We start from the raw sequence: 15,165 nt of genomic DNA, 5'->3' as shown, positions 1-15,165 counted from the left end.
TTCCACAGACGGGGAGCGGCGGAGCAGAAGGCCCGATCTCCCATGGTGCGGAGCTTGGTTCTGGGGGGATGGAGGAGGTGGTTGTTATTTAAGCGGAGGTTTGTGTTATGAGGAGTTCCTTGAGGTATGGGGGGGCATGTCCGTGGTCGTGGATGCATTGATGTGTCAGCAGAGCGATGTGGCTTTCAATGAATGAGGAAATAGGCGTGTCTGACGCTGTAAAATTGGAGCTGTCCATATTGCATTGTGATTGGCTAGTTGTTACAAACCACGCCTCTTTCGTGGGGACAAGCTCCTGTTCATGAGAATTTTCAGGTGCATGTGTTCTCAACTTGATTAGAAAAACCTGGATCCACTTATAACAAGTTGAGAACTAGATTTGTGGTATGACTTAACTAGAATCTAGCTGCTAGATGGCAATGATCTGGTTAAGCCAAACCAGATCAAGGGACAGATCCTGGATCTGCTTATCCTACATTCGTGGTATGGGCCTCAGGAGTCCTACTGCCATGGTTTTGTTTTGCGTTATGCTCGGACATCCTCTCTTAATTCTATCTATCTGTCATTGGTTTTGTTTTGAAAGTAATAACCGGAAGTCACACTTTCCATTATTCTGGTTGCCTTGACACTGGGCAGCCAAAAGTAGCTCGCCTCCGTCGTCATGACAGATGACATGGACCTGCTTGCTTCACCGGCGAGCGGATCAGCGCCGAGCAAGAGCAAGGCTTGAATCGAACGGCTACAGCCACACATTAATTCACAGTGTATCGATGATGCTGGACGCTCAAAGCTGATGAAGTTCACCAGAGATCTCTGCCGGCTGCTGGGCTTAGGAGGCGGTGAGTCAACTGTCAGCCGCTCGCTGCAACTTTTCACTGCGTGTTACATCATCAGAAACATTTAGCTCGAACTGATTCAACACACTCAACAGATGCATTTCATCTAAATACTGTAATATGTTCAGAGATAGGTTTCAAAAGATATAAGAATGCCCCAAAACATCTACCATATAGCCTATACACAGTAGCCATTTATTATAAATATTAGTTTGAGTTTATTATATTCTTAGAAGCAGAATAGGCTACCCTTGCTTATTATTTTATACAGCAACAATGCACATTCATGAAATGTAAATATGCCAGATTTCAACCAAAGGCTAACATCTATATAATATATATCCAGAATATCCAAATATAGCCCACAGTATAGGCTATATCCACAATATATTGTGGCAATTTAAAATACCGTATATTTAAAATTAATGTTATATAGCCTACAATTAAATATGTATAATGTATATAAAATGTATGCAAATACATTTTGGGCGAATGTTTTGGTATATTTATAATGTCTAATAATGCCATGTATAGTAAGTATAGGCTTATGTGAAATGTACTGTATGAGCCTGTTTGTTACAGCTTTTTAAGTAGAAATTAGTGTGATTACATAATTATGTTCTATTACATTGCATTTAAAGGCATAGTTGTGATTTTTTGATGTGGGGTTGTATGAGGTACTTGCCCGACAGTCAGTGTACTACATGCAGTAGAATGCAGCCAGCGCCGTCCCGATTTCGACGCGGCCGGTCTCCATTTCTCCTAACTGGGGCCGCGCAGTGGGGCACGCACGGTGGCGCAGTGGTAGCGCTGTCGCCTCACAGCAAGAAGGTCCTGGGTTCGATCCCCACCTGGGACCCTGAGGGAGGGTGTGTCCTCAGGGCCCACTGCCCAGGTGGCGATATCTTTCCCCCCATGATGGCGAAGGCCAGGCGAAGGCATGACCCGCCCCTCTCTGCCTCTGATTGGCTGACTGCACTCGGCTGCTCTCGCCTGCTTCCCAGGCGAGCCAGAAGTCATCTCAAACAAGCCTAATATACTTTCATTCAATGTCACGATGCAGCGGGGGGGGGAAGTAGGCTACTTCCAAGCATTATTACTATAACTAGATAGGCTATTAGTGGTGTGTTTGCTGGACAGCTAACATTCATACTTTATTAAAATGACTATACAGTCAGTTAGTTTCTCCTGAGGATATAAGGCTCATCTAAGCATTTGTTCATAACGTGAGCAAAACAGCATATAGAATCAAAAGGTTATGTGTGAGATCGTTACAATTGCAAACCGTAGAACTGAGTTATTTAGGCCTACTTAGCCTATTGCACAGGCATATGAATGTGTGGTTTTTTCTTGTCATTCTAAATTTCATCACCTTGTTTCCTCTGATTAATATTTAAATTCAAATACAATTCTTGTTACAATGAGCTGAAATAATTCACTGTAAATGCGCATTGACCCTGTTTTTATATCACCCTGATCAATCCTCTGTCTACAGGCTACATACGTGCACTGCCAAGAGTAGCAGCAGCATTATAAACCAGAGACCAGCAGACTATATTAAAAACATAAACATTTCATGCAGGCTAGCAAGGGTAACTGCTGTCTGTCTGACCCACTGAGTCTGACCACAGACTGTAGAAAGAGACGCAGGATACCCAAGTGGATGTGTTTAAATGAACGTTTGATGCTAGGCCAATCAGAGGCAGACAGGGGCAGATTATGCCTTCGCCATCATGCGGAAAAAGATATCGCACCCAGGTGGGCTCGTCCTGCAAAAAAAAACATGCTAAAAACATGCTAAAAAAACATGCAAAATAAATAAATTGACTTGGACCACGCCGGCTGCATTCTAGTGCATGTAGTACACTGACTGTCAGCAACTAGTACCTCATACAAGCCCACATCAGAAAATCACAACTATCCCTTTAAGCACACAATGGTCTCTATCGTTGCAACGGCCTAAAAACTGCGCTTAGTGCCAGGTGAAGCGCAGATTAGTGGACGTGGAAAAATTGGACATGTTATTTTACTAAAAATAATGCATTTGACCATCATTTCAAGTAGAATGATACCATCCAAGCAAGAATATTTCAAGTGTTTCAAGTGCTTTACTGAAATATTTGGACCATATAATGATAATACAATTATCTCAACCATAAAAGGTTACATATAGGTGCCAAAAAGCCATAAAATCACATCAAAGAACAAAGAAAAACAACTATAGTACATGCTTTCATGTAAGGCATTTTGATTTTAACATCCACTGTGTGTGTGTGTGTGTGTGTGTGTGTGTGTGTGTGTGTGTGTGTGTGTGTGTGTGTGTGTGTGTGTGTGTGTGTGTGTGTGTGTGTGTGTGTGTCTCACCTAATTTAGGCTCTTTCCAGCTTTGTTGCTTGATTGGAGAGATGCAGGCAGAGGAGAGGTCACAAGGGGGCAGCAGCAGGTCAAATTTCAGGCAGGTCACTGGGCTGGCAGGGAGGCAGACTTGGCATTCAACACTGTAGTTGAGAGGAGAGCAAGAGGAGAGAGATGACATCTCATGGAAACAGTCTCAATTAATACTGTGGTGTCTCGGCAGCCTAACCCCCGGCAGGTGAGAGCGGGAGGACGGCCAGCCAACACAGTGACATCAGAGCCCAGGGTTCCAGACAGAGACGCTGTCTGGGCCGCGTCATCAGTAATAGGTATTTCCCCAATTAGCTGCGGAATCAGTGGGACTGCTCGCAGCTGCGCGCTGTGAGGAGCGGCTCACACGGCTCAGACTGATTCCACAATTAGCGGGGTAGATATTAGACGCAGCTCTGAATGTTCACTGTCGTGGCTGGCTCTCCTCGAGAGAGGGGGTCCTCTCCTTGCTGTCGGGCGGTAGGTGATATTTACACTCCTCTCCTTAATGCTGCTGCTGTTAAGTGTATGATGTTCTATGAGCGCTCATCTCTCCTCTCGTCCACAGGCAAGATGCTGGAGCAGGTAACTAAGGCAAGGTACTGGTGGCAATCTACGGGAGAATGTAGCAGAGGACTGGAGCGCTTAGTGCAACGTTATGGGGAAACCTCACATGCGAGGACGCGCATGTGAACCCCCACCTGCTTTGTTGGACATGAATGAACAGCCCCGAGAAGGGAGGAATTTAAGTTGGACTTTGAATTGAGTTAATTTTGGTGAATAAAACAACGCGAGAGCGTTTAAACCTGCTTTAAGTGTCTTGGCTTGCATCAGAGTTACCACAATACATGGAAACATTTTACATCTTAAACTGTACTTACTCACAGTTTGTAATCAATAACAGCTACACTTTTTGTACAAGTTAAATTATAGAAAATTTATTATTATTTGATTATTTGAAAACAACTATAGTACATGCTTTCATGTAAGGCATTTTGATTTTAACATCCACTGTGTGTGTGTCTCACCTAATTTAGGCTCTTTCCAGCTTTGTTGCTTGATTGGAGAGATGCAGGCAGAGGAGAGGTCACAAGGGGACAGCAGCAGGTCAAATTTCAGGCAGGTCAGTGGGCTGGCAGGGAGGCAGACTTGGCATTCAACACTGTAGTTGAGAGGAGAGCAAGAGGAGAGAGATGACATCTCATGGAAACAGTCTCAATTAATACATGGAAACATTTTACATTTTAAACTGTACTTACTCACAGTTTGTAATCAATAACAGCTACACTTTTTGTACAAGTTAAATTATAGAAAATGTATTATTATTTGATTATTTGAAACTCACCAATTGAAGATCACTTAAAAACAAAATCCATCCTGCGATCCTTTTTAACAAAGTGTGCGATTGCTGGGTCGTACAGTTTATCCTTTGACTTGAGCTCCATGATAAGTTCTTTCTCAACTGAGATTAACACATTGAGTGCCACAGCGCTTCAGTAAAATTGTCTGGAGCCTGTGCCAGATTCACTTCCATTCAGTTGAAAACAGCTATAGAATTTTTTCTATTATGGCTATATTAACGGGGCTGGACTTTAATGAAACATTGAACACTCCTGCTTCTTCCAAAGAAGAAATTTTGTTTCTAGACAGTTCCATTATGAAATTACAGCCTCTCAAAAAAGTGCACTTTCAAGGGTTTTCTGTCGTTTTTTTTTACTTTCCAAGATATAGGCCCTTTTATGAATACCTTTTGCACTCTAATTTCGAGCACATTCACTGACTCTGGCTGGTGTTTTCTGATGTGGTGGCGTGTGGTGTGGTTTCTGTGCAGCCTACACCCCTCTCCCCCCCCCCCCCCCCCCCCCTCTCCACCTCTGAGCTGCGGGCTCCTCCCACACGCACAGAGTTTAGTTTTCTCGACTCCGTTTTTGCCCCGGACAGATCCCAGCGCCCATCAAGGAAATGATGCGCGCTGGCAAACGCGACTGAACGAAAAGGCTTGGCCGTTCGGCTTCGGATGCTGGCTTTCTAGGAAATCGTGTGGAGATAGATAGAAGCATAAGAGCTCAGTTGTGAGCGCGGATGCAGCCGAGCCCACTCTCCGCTGTAAACAGAGCAATATATACGGCTCTGGCAGAAAGCATGCATCGGTTTCCACTTTCATCACGGCTTTCTCCGCTGTCTCCTGTACAAAGTAAAGGATCTGAGGTGGGTGGAGCAGCTCCTGTGACGATGTTTAAGGTGGCGCCGTGTGATCCCTTGAAGGGATTCATGCTCACTGGCTAGGTACGACCTTAAACAGCAGAATTATGGAATAATATGAATTATGATTTTAGGACGTCCACAGACGTCCTTGGCACTCCTCGTTACTTTTTTTTAGGACGTCCACAGACGTCCTTGGCACTCAATGTGTTAATGCCAAAGCTGAGAGACGAGCCTGTCCAGTGCTGTTTCTTGTGTATGTTTTGATCCTTTTCAGTGCTGAAAATGTTCTCTCTACGGAGGCTGTAGAAACAGGGATGGTTAAGACCAGGCAAGTGAGGCGGTGGAGTTGGGACATACTTTCAGTCAGTCCCTTCTGCTGGAGGAAGTGGAGGTCAAGAGGACTGCGTCCCTCGAAGTCAGACATGGCATACATGACCCCAAGCTCAAGTCTTCAGACGGGGCATTTCAAAATGACACCCATAACTCATGGCCGTAGCTAGCTATGAGGACGGGGAGGTCCGGACCTCCCCTAATATTTCAGAGAAAAAAATAAAACAATCTGCATGGAAAAGCATGAAAAACACGGGATCTCTTTTATTTTGAAACGAAAGGCAGGTCAGGCAGGAAGTCATCTGACGCCGCGTCCGCGGTAACTTGATTCTGAGAGAGCAGCAGCATGGTGGTGAGTGATGACTCTCTGTCTGCCTGGCGAGATAATTGAAGGTGAGCGAGCTGCGAGACAGTGAGCGAGTGAACGACAGACAGTGAGTGACACTGACAGATTTTTTAGCAACAACCAAGAAAGTAAGTGTCTAGTCTGTCTCTTAAGTAATGTTACCTGTGTGACACGTTGGGATGCTACTGGCTAATCATGCATGATGCCAATTGCCAAGCTCCCGAAGTCAGGTATGCAGGTGGCTATATGCATGGTTTCAGTTTCATGACCCAATAAGTAACAAAAAGAGGTGGTGTAAAGTTAAAAACAACATAATATATTTTATTTTATTTTTCAATCGTTCCTATCAGGAATAAATAAATGTCCCTCTGTATGTTTTTTTTATTATCGATGATGACTTTGTGTGTTGTGTACGGCTTGGGTTGTGTACCTGTGTTTGTAGGTGTCATTTTGATATGAATTTGGCTAAAACAGTTTGTGTTTGTTAGTTACAATTATGTTGACAGGAGAGCTGAGCAGGTGGTGACATGAAAGAGAATATACTGAATAATGACATCACAACAGTATAATCCTAATGTTGATTTAAAATGATATATTACTCTAAATATGGCTAAAAAAGGGGGGGGAAAAACTCAAAAAAAATTCGAATCCGCCTCCCCTTGCTGGACCTCCCCTATTTCGGAACCCTGGCTACGGCCCTGCCATAACTTTGCTCCAGACTGGAGAGCGCAGCGCTGGGGAAGCTCTGCCGATATGCCATAAACTGCTGTGGGTCTAGAAGGGCAAGAAACACTAGTCTCTCATGGTCTCTGAACCTGTCCCTCACCTGTGTGTGCACGTTGTCCATGATCCCACTGTGTAGCTGCTGGTAATGTGTCTGCACATCAACCTGTGCCCCAGCCTGCCGCCTTCTCGCCTCCCCAGTCTCACCAACTGTTTCCTCATAGATGGCTTGGAACTTCAACTTCTCCCTCTGGATGCTGTCACAGAATTCATTAATCCTATTCAGACAGAACTGCATGTCCAACTGTTTCGCCTGCAGAATGTCAAACAGTACATCAGAATGTTCAAATATGGAGGTGAAGGTTGCCAGAAGGAAACGGAACTCGAAGCTGGACATAAGGTTTACATACCCATCTGCACAGCTAATAGTGTCATTGTCAAAGTCCCCGTGATGATGCACAATGTGCTGGAACAGCTCTTGTAGCTCTTCTCTCCTCTCGTACACTATGTTGACCAGGCGAGATGAATACTGCCATCGTGTTGGGGCAACTCTGGGTAGTCGGCGCTGGCATATGTCATCCAGTAAATTAGTGCGTTTTGGTGATCTTGAGAAAAACGCTGCCATGCCACTGATATGGCTAAAAAATATTTTGCATTCCCTGATCTTTGCAGCACCTTGAGACATGACCAAATTCAGCCTGTGGGCAAAGCAGTGAACAAATAACGCCTGTGGGATTGCTTCCTTTACCCTAGCCTGAACTCCATGTAAACCAGAGGCCATCACCGCAGCTCCGTCATAACACTGTGCAACTACATGTGATTTGCATCCGATCTCGTCAAGAAAGGCAAGAATGCGAGCTGCAACAGCCTCCGCCCGCTTGTCAGCAGTGACATCTTCGAATCGAAAAAATCTCTCCTTCACGCCATTGTCAGTGACATAACGTAACACGTATGACATCTGTGCTGCGTTACTCACATCAGTTGTCTCATCAACCATGACTGCAACAAATGGGGTGTTCCTCGCCTCTTCTTTCATTGCATCCATTACCACGTCTGCAGTGGCACTGATCAGGTCATTTTGGATTTTGCTCGATGTACCAATACAAACCTTAGATGTTGCCAGGTGACATCTCAGATCACTATCATACGCAGCCAAATAGTCTAACAACTCCAAATAATTTCCTTTGTTCGTCGATTCGCTGCGCTCATCATGTCCCCTAAAACTTAATTCTTGTTTACCCAAAAATACCACAGTGTGGAGGAGCCGCTTCAAAATCTCCCTGTTTTGCTTCACCTGTGCATTGTGTGCAGTAGTCTCCCTCCGTTGTTGCTCATCCAGCTGCAGATCAATACGCACGTCTCCAAAAGTTTTCAGCGTAACAGTGGCGCGCAGGTGTCCGGTAGTTGACTGATGTCTCAGCGCTGATTTAGACAAGCAACTCAAATGATTGAATCCCGTGCTTGACCAGGTCCCCACGTCCGAATTGAAAAGCAAGCAAGGCCAACAATAAAGCTTGTTGGTGCGCTGACTACCTGTCAGCCATCGATAGCGGCTGTAAGCGCTAACGTGAAAGTATCTCTTGTACTTTTTGCCTACCTCCACTAACCCTGCCAACGCAGGCAATGGCCTACCTTGCCGGACAATTTCCATCTTTTTCTGGAAATTTCGTCTTGCAAAAGGTTCAAGAATCAAGCCACCTATGACGTCTTCCTCATCAACTTGTATCGCTGCCGCCATATTTTCCCTTCCTTCTCCAAATCGAATTGTCATCAGATAAAATCCTTTGCTTGTCTGTCTGTGTTTCTCTCTCCGTAGTCTGGGCACCTTTCATCCCGCTTTTTGTCATGGGGCGTTTCTCTATTCGTTCATCTGCTCATTCATTGGGTCTACCTGCCTTCAATCAGTTCGTCTGCTTCATCCATTGGGTTGCCTTCGCCGGGTCGTGGCTCACCCACACTCTGCACACACCCACAACTCAACTAATTGTGATTGGTTGACACCAAAACTCCATGAGATTCTGATTGGTTATTGACACTGTTCATCAACTTGGCCATGCCATGGGGATTCAGTACTTCTGCCTTCGCGCAGGCATGCTCAGCCTGCTGTCAGAGCATCTGCCTGGTGTCAATCAACACCCTCAAAAGAAAAACTGTGATTGGCCCATTTCTTTATGGAGGCGAGTCCAAATATTTAACCCCATGGTTGCTGAAACAAAGTGAGTCCAAGTTCATAAGAATCTAGGGAGATTAATTAATTAGTGAATACAAATTTACAACAAAAAAATCTTTTTTTCCCATTCTTCTAGGGCCTTCAGTGAAGGCCTTGAAGGCCCTGAGGGTTCCCCTCTGATATATATATATATATATATATATATATATATATATATATATATATATTGTAGCGAATCGGTGTTACACGTATTGTGGGGTTTCCGTGTGTTACCTAGGAACTGATATGTGTGGGTGTGTTCCTAGGGGGAGGGGAATATATGTGACCAGCGGCCGGGGCGGATGTCAGGTCTAGCCATGCGAGCGAGCTGACCGGTTGTTGTGGCTAGAGCTAGCTGTGTGAAGCTAGCTGCTAGGAGCTAAAGGAGCTGTGAATAAAGAACCTGTACCAACTACAACTCTCCAGTTCCTTGGCGTATTAGCGATACGCTACATTGGTGTCAGCAAGTGAAGCGGTAACGCCTCTGATTCGGCCGGGAGAGGAGAGAGTGAGGAGGAACGACGGAGAAAGTTGGAGCCGACAGCTTTGGGCGCGAGCGAATAAAGTGCGGAATGGAGCGGCTAAAGATGAAGAGGGAGATGGAAGAGGCTGAAGCCTCGGTGTTTCCGGAGAATAGGGGGGAATACAGATGGATGAAAGAGGAACACAGACGGATGAGGGAGAACCTCGGGCGGGAGGAGAGCGAAGCCGAGCCGGGCCCCGCTGGCAGACAGGCGGGGAGTGACGAGGCTGAAGCACGCGACAGCGGGGGATGGCGCCCGCAGAACCAGGAAGGACGTGCTCGTCCCGAAATACAACGGTAAAGGCGAGTGGGAGGCATACTGCAAGCAGTTTGAGGAGGCTGCAGAATGGAATGGCTGGACGAGAAGAGAGAGAGCCAGCCATCTCGTGATGTCCCTCGAGGGCGAGGCTACGGCGTGCGTGTCGGCAATAGCTGATACAAAGGACTTGGATGTGGTGGTGGGGGCCCTGCGGAGACGCTTCGGCCGATGTGAAGAGCAGGCCATCGTAGCCGCGGAACTGTGTAACAGACGCAGACGGCAGGGTGAGTCGCTGCGTGCACTGGCAACGGACATTGAGACTCTCAGCCGGCGCGCATACAGCCAGCTACCGACGGAGGCGCTGGATGGGTTAGCCCTAAGCTACTTTGTCCAGGCCATCGAGCCACGGGGTCTAAGCCAGAAGGTAACGCTGGGACATCCGAAAACACTGGGAGCAGCGCTGGAGTTGGCGCTGGAGATAGAGACAGTAGAAGGCTGGGACAAGAGCAGCGGCATAATGGAGGCCGCCCCAGTGGTGAGAATGGCAGCGGAGAGCCAGCTACAAGAAGAGCCAGCGTGGAAGACGGCCTTGGCAGAGCAAGGCAACATGGTGAAAGAGCAAGGCAACATGGTGAAAGAGCTATCTGAGTCGGTGCGCCAGTTAAAAGAACAACTGCTCCGAAGCGCGACCCTGCAGCCCACCCCACGAGACAATACCGGGGCCAGGGGGCCCGGGGCCATGCGCTGCTGGACCTGTGGACGCCCCGGGCATCGGGCCAGAGAGTGCCACGGAGGAGCGTGGAACCAGGGAAACGGCGCGGGGCCCGTCTAAGAGGGGCGAGACGGGCCCCCTACGTCATATTCCCTATGGCCACGTCACCGTTGGAGGGGGCCCAGCGGTACGGTGGGGCGTCGCCTTCCCCCGAAGCAGACGACATCGCCGGCGCTGTCAACATGCAGAACGGGCCGCACACGATGAACGGCTGCCATGTTCAGGTCCGCCTGCAAGGGAAGCCCTGTGTCGCCCTGGTGGACACGGGGTGTACGGCAACGCTGGTGAACTACAACATGATGCCAGAGGGAGCGCTTCTGGAGCAGCCAGCGGACCGGCTGCTGAGGACAGTATCCGGTGAGTTGATGCCGATGAGGGGAAGGGGGTCCGTGATGATAACTGTGGGGGGACAGACAGTGAACTTTCCGGTATGGGTAGTAGAGATGGCGGGGCCCTGTATCTTGGGGGAGGACTACTTGACGCTAAACCAATGCACAGTAGACCTAGGGAAGAGCACACTGACGTTCGCAGGGGGGCCAGTAGTCCAGATGGGTCACCCTCCCACCGCTCCAGGGGAGCAACCAAACGTCAATAACATCACTGTATACCGCGTCACAGTTGAGCACGGGCCCCACGCGGAGCCGCAAAAGAGACTGTGTTGGACATGTGGAGAGCCGGGCCACGTGGCGAGGTGGTGCCGAAGCGGTCCCGGGAGACGGACCGGGTATGCAGAGCAAAGGTACTGGGGACAGCAGGGAGCCTGCTGGGCATGCGGTGGAGTGGGGCACTTAGCCAGAGAGTGTCGAGAAGCTGTCGGAGACTGGAAGACAGCGGGAGAGGAGAGACGTGCAGGCGGCGGACAGGTGAGACTCTGCTGGACTTGCCGTTCGCCTGAGCACTTAGCCAGAAACTGCACTGCGCCCCCCACGGTTGCTGTGCGGAAAGCCGAGGTGGAGAGCGAGGCCGATTGTGTTCCCCCTGCTGTCCTGAACACGCCGCCCCCTGGGGAAGGGGGGCGGGAGGACGACCGAGTGCAGGAGGTGGAGGAAGACGAGGAGGACTGTCCAGATGTGGATCTGGAGGACGACAGAGCGACCATCAAGGATGTCGACGTGGGTGAGTGGAAACGCAGGCAGGCGGAGGACGCGGAGATCGGTCCGGTGCTTGCGTGGGTGGCGGCTGGACGCCGGCCCCCCGTGAAGGAGACTCACATGTTTTCCGGTGCCACGAAAGGACTGTGGAACATGTTTTCCGACCTGCGGCTGGATGAAGACGGGCTGTTGGAGAGAACAGAGCACGGGGTAAAAGGGAGGCAGGCGGTTGTACCCGGTTACCTGCGAGAGTTGGCGCTTAAGGGGGCACACAAGGGCCCTGGTTCCAGTCATTTTGGGCCCGAAGAGACACTCACCCGCATCTGTGGACATTTCTACTGGGGCAAACAAAAGGAGGATGTGCGAAGCTACTGCGGTGCGTGTGAGGACTGTGGGGCACAGAGGGGGGACCGTGCTGACTTACACTGCAGAGGACTAACCCCACTGGGGGTTGAGCGGGACTAGCGTGCTTCAGGTGGGACAGAAGCTGTGAAAGGGGGGATGGAAATGGGGTTTAAATGAAAAATTAAGAAGTTGCTGGGAAAAGAAAAGTTAACACATTGAGTGCCAAGGACGTCTGTGCATGTCCTAAAAAAAAGTAACGTTCAGTGCCAAGGACGTCTGTGCACATAATTCATATTATTCCATAATTCTGCTGTTTAAGGTCGTACCTAGCCAGTGAGCATGAATCCCTTCAAGGGATCACACGGCGCCACCTTAAACATCGACACGGAAGCTGCGCCACCCACCTCAGATCCTTTACTTTGTACAGGAGACAGCAGGGAAAGACGTGATCAAAGAGGAAACCGATGCATGCTTCAGCCAGAGCCGTACAGATTGCTCTGTCTGCAGCGGAGAGTGGGCTCGGCTGCATCCGCGCTCACAACTGAGCTCTTATGCTTCTATCTATCTCCACACGATTCCCTGCCAGAAAGCCAGCATCCGAAGCCGAACGGCCAAGCCTTTTCATTCAGTCGCGTTTGGCATTTCCTTGATGCGCGCTGGGATTCGTCCGGGGCAAAAACGGAGTCTGTGAGAAAACAGACTCTGTGCGTGTGGGGAGGAGCCCGCAGCTCAGAGGTGGAGAGGGGGGGGGGGGGGGCAGAGGGGGGGGGGGGGGGCACGCAGGCTGCACAGAAACCACACCACGCCACCACATCAGAAAACACCAGCCAGAGTCAGTGAATGTGCTCGAAATTAGAGTGCAAAAGGTATTCATAAAAGTGACTATATCTTGGAAAGTAAAAAAAACCGACAGAAAACCCTTGAAAGTGCACTTTTTTCAGAGGGTGTCATTTCATAATGGAACTGTCTAGAAACAAAATTTCTTCTTTGGAAGAAGCAGGAGTGTTCAATGTTTCATTAAAGTCCAGCCCTTTCAATATAGCCCTAATAGAAAAAATTCTATAGCTGTTTTCAACTGAATGGAAGTGAATCTGGCACAGGCTGCAGACAATTTTACTGAAGCGCTGTGGCACTCAATGTGTTAAGGAAAATGTGGGGGCTTGTGTTGAATTTAAATGAATGTGTGAAAAAGAAGGAAATAATGAAAAACTAGACATTATGGAGTGCCTAATGGGAAACTAGACATTATGGGGGTACCTAATGGAAAACTAGACATTACGGAGTACCTAATGAAAAACTGGACATTATGACGGGGGTGCTGAAAAGAAAAGACTGTTGTTGGGGAATTAGAATTTGATGTGATGGGAAAAATGTTGTGTTGGGTGTGTTTTGGTACAGGGGGATATGTGTGTGGGTTGTGCATGTCGCGTGGAAGCGACATTAAAGTTGTGTGGGGGAAATGTAGCGAATCGGTGTTACACGTATTGTGGGGTTTCCGTGTGTTACCTAGGAACTGATATGTGTGGGTGTGTTCCTAGGGGGAGGGGAATATATGTGACCAGCGGCCGGGGCGGATGTCAGGTCTAGCCATGCGAGCGAGCTGACCGGTTGTTGTGGCTAGAGCTAGCTGTGTGAAGCTAGCTGCTAGGAGCTAAAGGAGCTGTGAATAAAGAACCTGTACCAACTACAACTCTCCAGTTCCTTGGCGTATTAGCGATACGCTACAATATTATATATATATATATATATATATATATATATATATCTACACATCATAACCAAGCAATAAAAAATGTATTTGATAATTATATATATTTCAATAATTTACAGTTGCATCGAGCAGAGGTGGGGAAGATACAGGCTGGCAGCAGGCAGACTGGGAACCAAACCAGATCCCCTTCACTGCAACCCGTGGACCCCAGAATGCTGCTGCGGAGCTGGATTCCGACCTGCCAGCTGACTTCCTGGAGCTGTTCCTGACGGATGAGCTGCTCCAACACATTGTGGAACAGCTGTTTTATTGAAGGAAATGACTGTTCAAATGTTTTAGGTGTCACTACATCAGAAAATATTAGCTTCAGAGTCAGTGATGTGCTTGAAATGTTTCATTTCACAAAAGGCTCATTATCTCAGCTTCTAGATGGAAACGTCTGTTTTTGGTGAAATCAACCTATCTTCTCCGGCTGATAACTAAAGAACGGAAAATGATATCAATAAACTTTTTTCTGCTGATGATAGAAGAGAGTCTCATCGTTCTTTGGGCGTGTTCGGTGTTTACATAGTAATATCACACAATATTCTGTGGGCCTCGAGAAATCACTGAAAACGCTCTGAAACTCTGGCACTGGGAGCATCCGTTTTCCAAAAGTGGCTGGCACTCAATGAGTTAAGAGCCTTTTTTTTTTTTCTTCTTCTCTCCTGTTAAGAAGGCGTTTGGGACACACTTCTTTGGAGCCTTCTTAACTCCTTAACTCATTCTCTGCCAGGGTCATTTCGGTCTGTGTGCTCCCAGTGCCAGGATTTTGAGCATATTTCCTGATCTTCCAGGACCCACAGAATATTCTGTGCTAGGAATAAAATTACACAACATATCTCACAATAAAGCAGAGACTCTCTTCTTACCCCTTGTAAAAAACTGAAACTCTCCCATGTTTCCTTGTTTAGTTACAAGCAGTGGAAGTTAGCTTGTTTTCACTAAAAATGCCCTCCTTTGGACAGAAATATGAGAAAAATAGGTTTTTAGTGAAGGACACCGTTTCAAGCAGAACTCTCTTTTGAGCCTTTTATTTTTTGCCTCAGTGACACATCAGACATATACAGTATTTGTTTTCCCAAATAAATAAATAAAAAATAAGAGAATGTATTTTACAGTTGCCATGTGGATTTTTAGCTTAGCTTGATAAAAGCATAAACAAATGGAACGAACCCTTATGTGGTCACACTCACACACTCTCTCTCTCTCTCTCACACACACACACACACACACACAGGAATAACGAGTGCTGTAACGTTACCTGCTGTCACGTTACCTCTCATAACTAACGTTAGCACAGAAGATCACACAATAGCTACGTTAGTGCTGTAAACTTTGAAATGTTTATGTGACACATGTGTCGCCTTGGTTGCTGGGGACGGGTGTGT

At 47.5% G+C, this 15,165-nt stretch overlaps 1 long non-coding RNA gene across 1 annotated transcript; it reads left to right on the top strand.

Annotated features, from left to right (window-relative positions):
• The first annotated feature begins 668 nt into the window (after nt 1–668).
• LOC310775321 lies at nt 669–4,231 on the top strand. Its single transcript, XR_014552651.1, has 3 exons — nt 669–839; nt 3,210–3,291; nt 3,790–4,231. It is a non-coding gene; the product is annotated as an uncharacterized lncRNA (long non-coding RNA).
• The last annotated feature ends 10,934 nt before the right edge of the window (nt 4,232–15,165 follow it).

The sequence above is a fragment of the Poromitra crassiceps genome (genome assembly GCF_964638095.1).
Source record: "Poromitra crassiceps genome assembly, chromosome: 4".
Lineage (NCBI taxonomy): Eukaryota > Metazoa > Chordata > Actinopteri > Beryciformes > Melamphaidae > Poromitra > Poromitra crassiceps.
The sequence above is the reverse complement of the archived record's forward strand: the minus strand, read 5'-3'. Positions and strand labels throughout refer to the sequence as shown.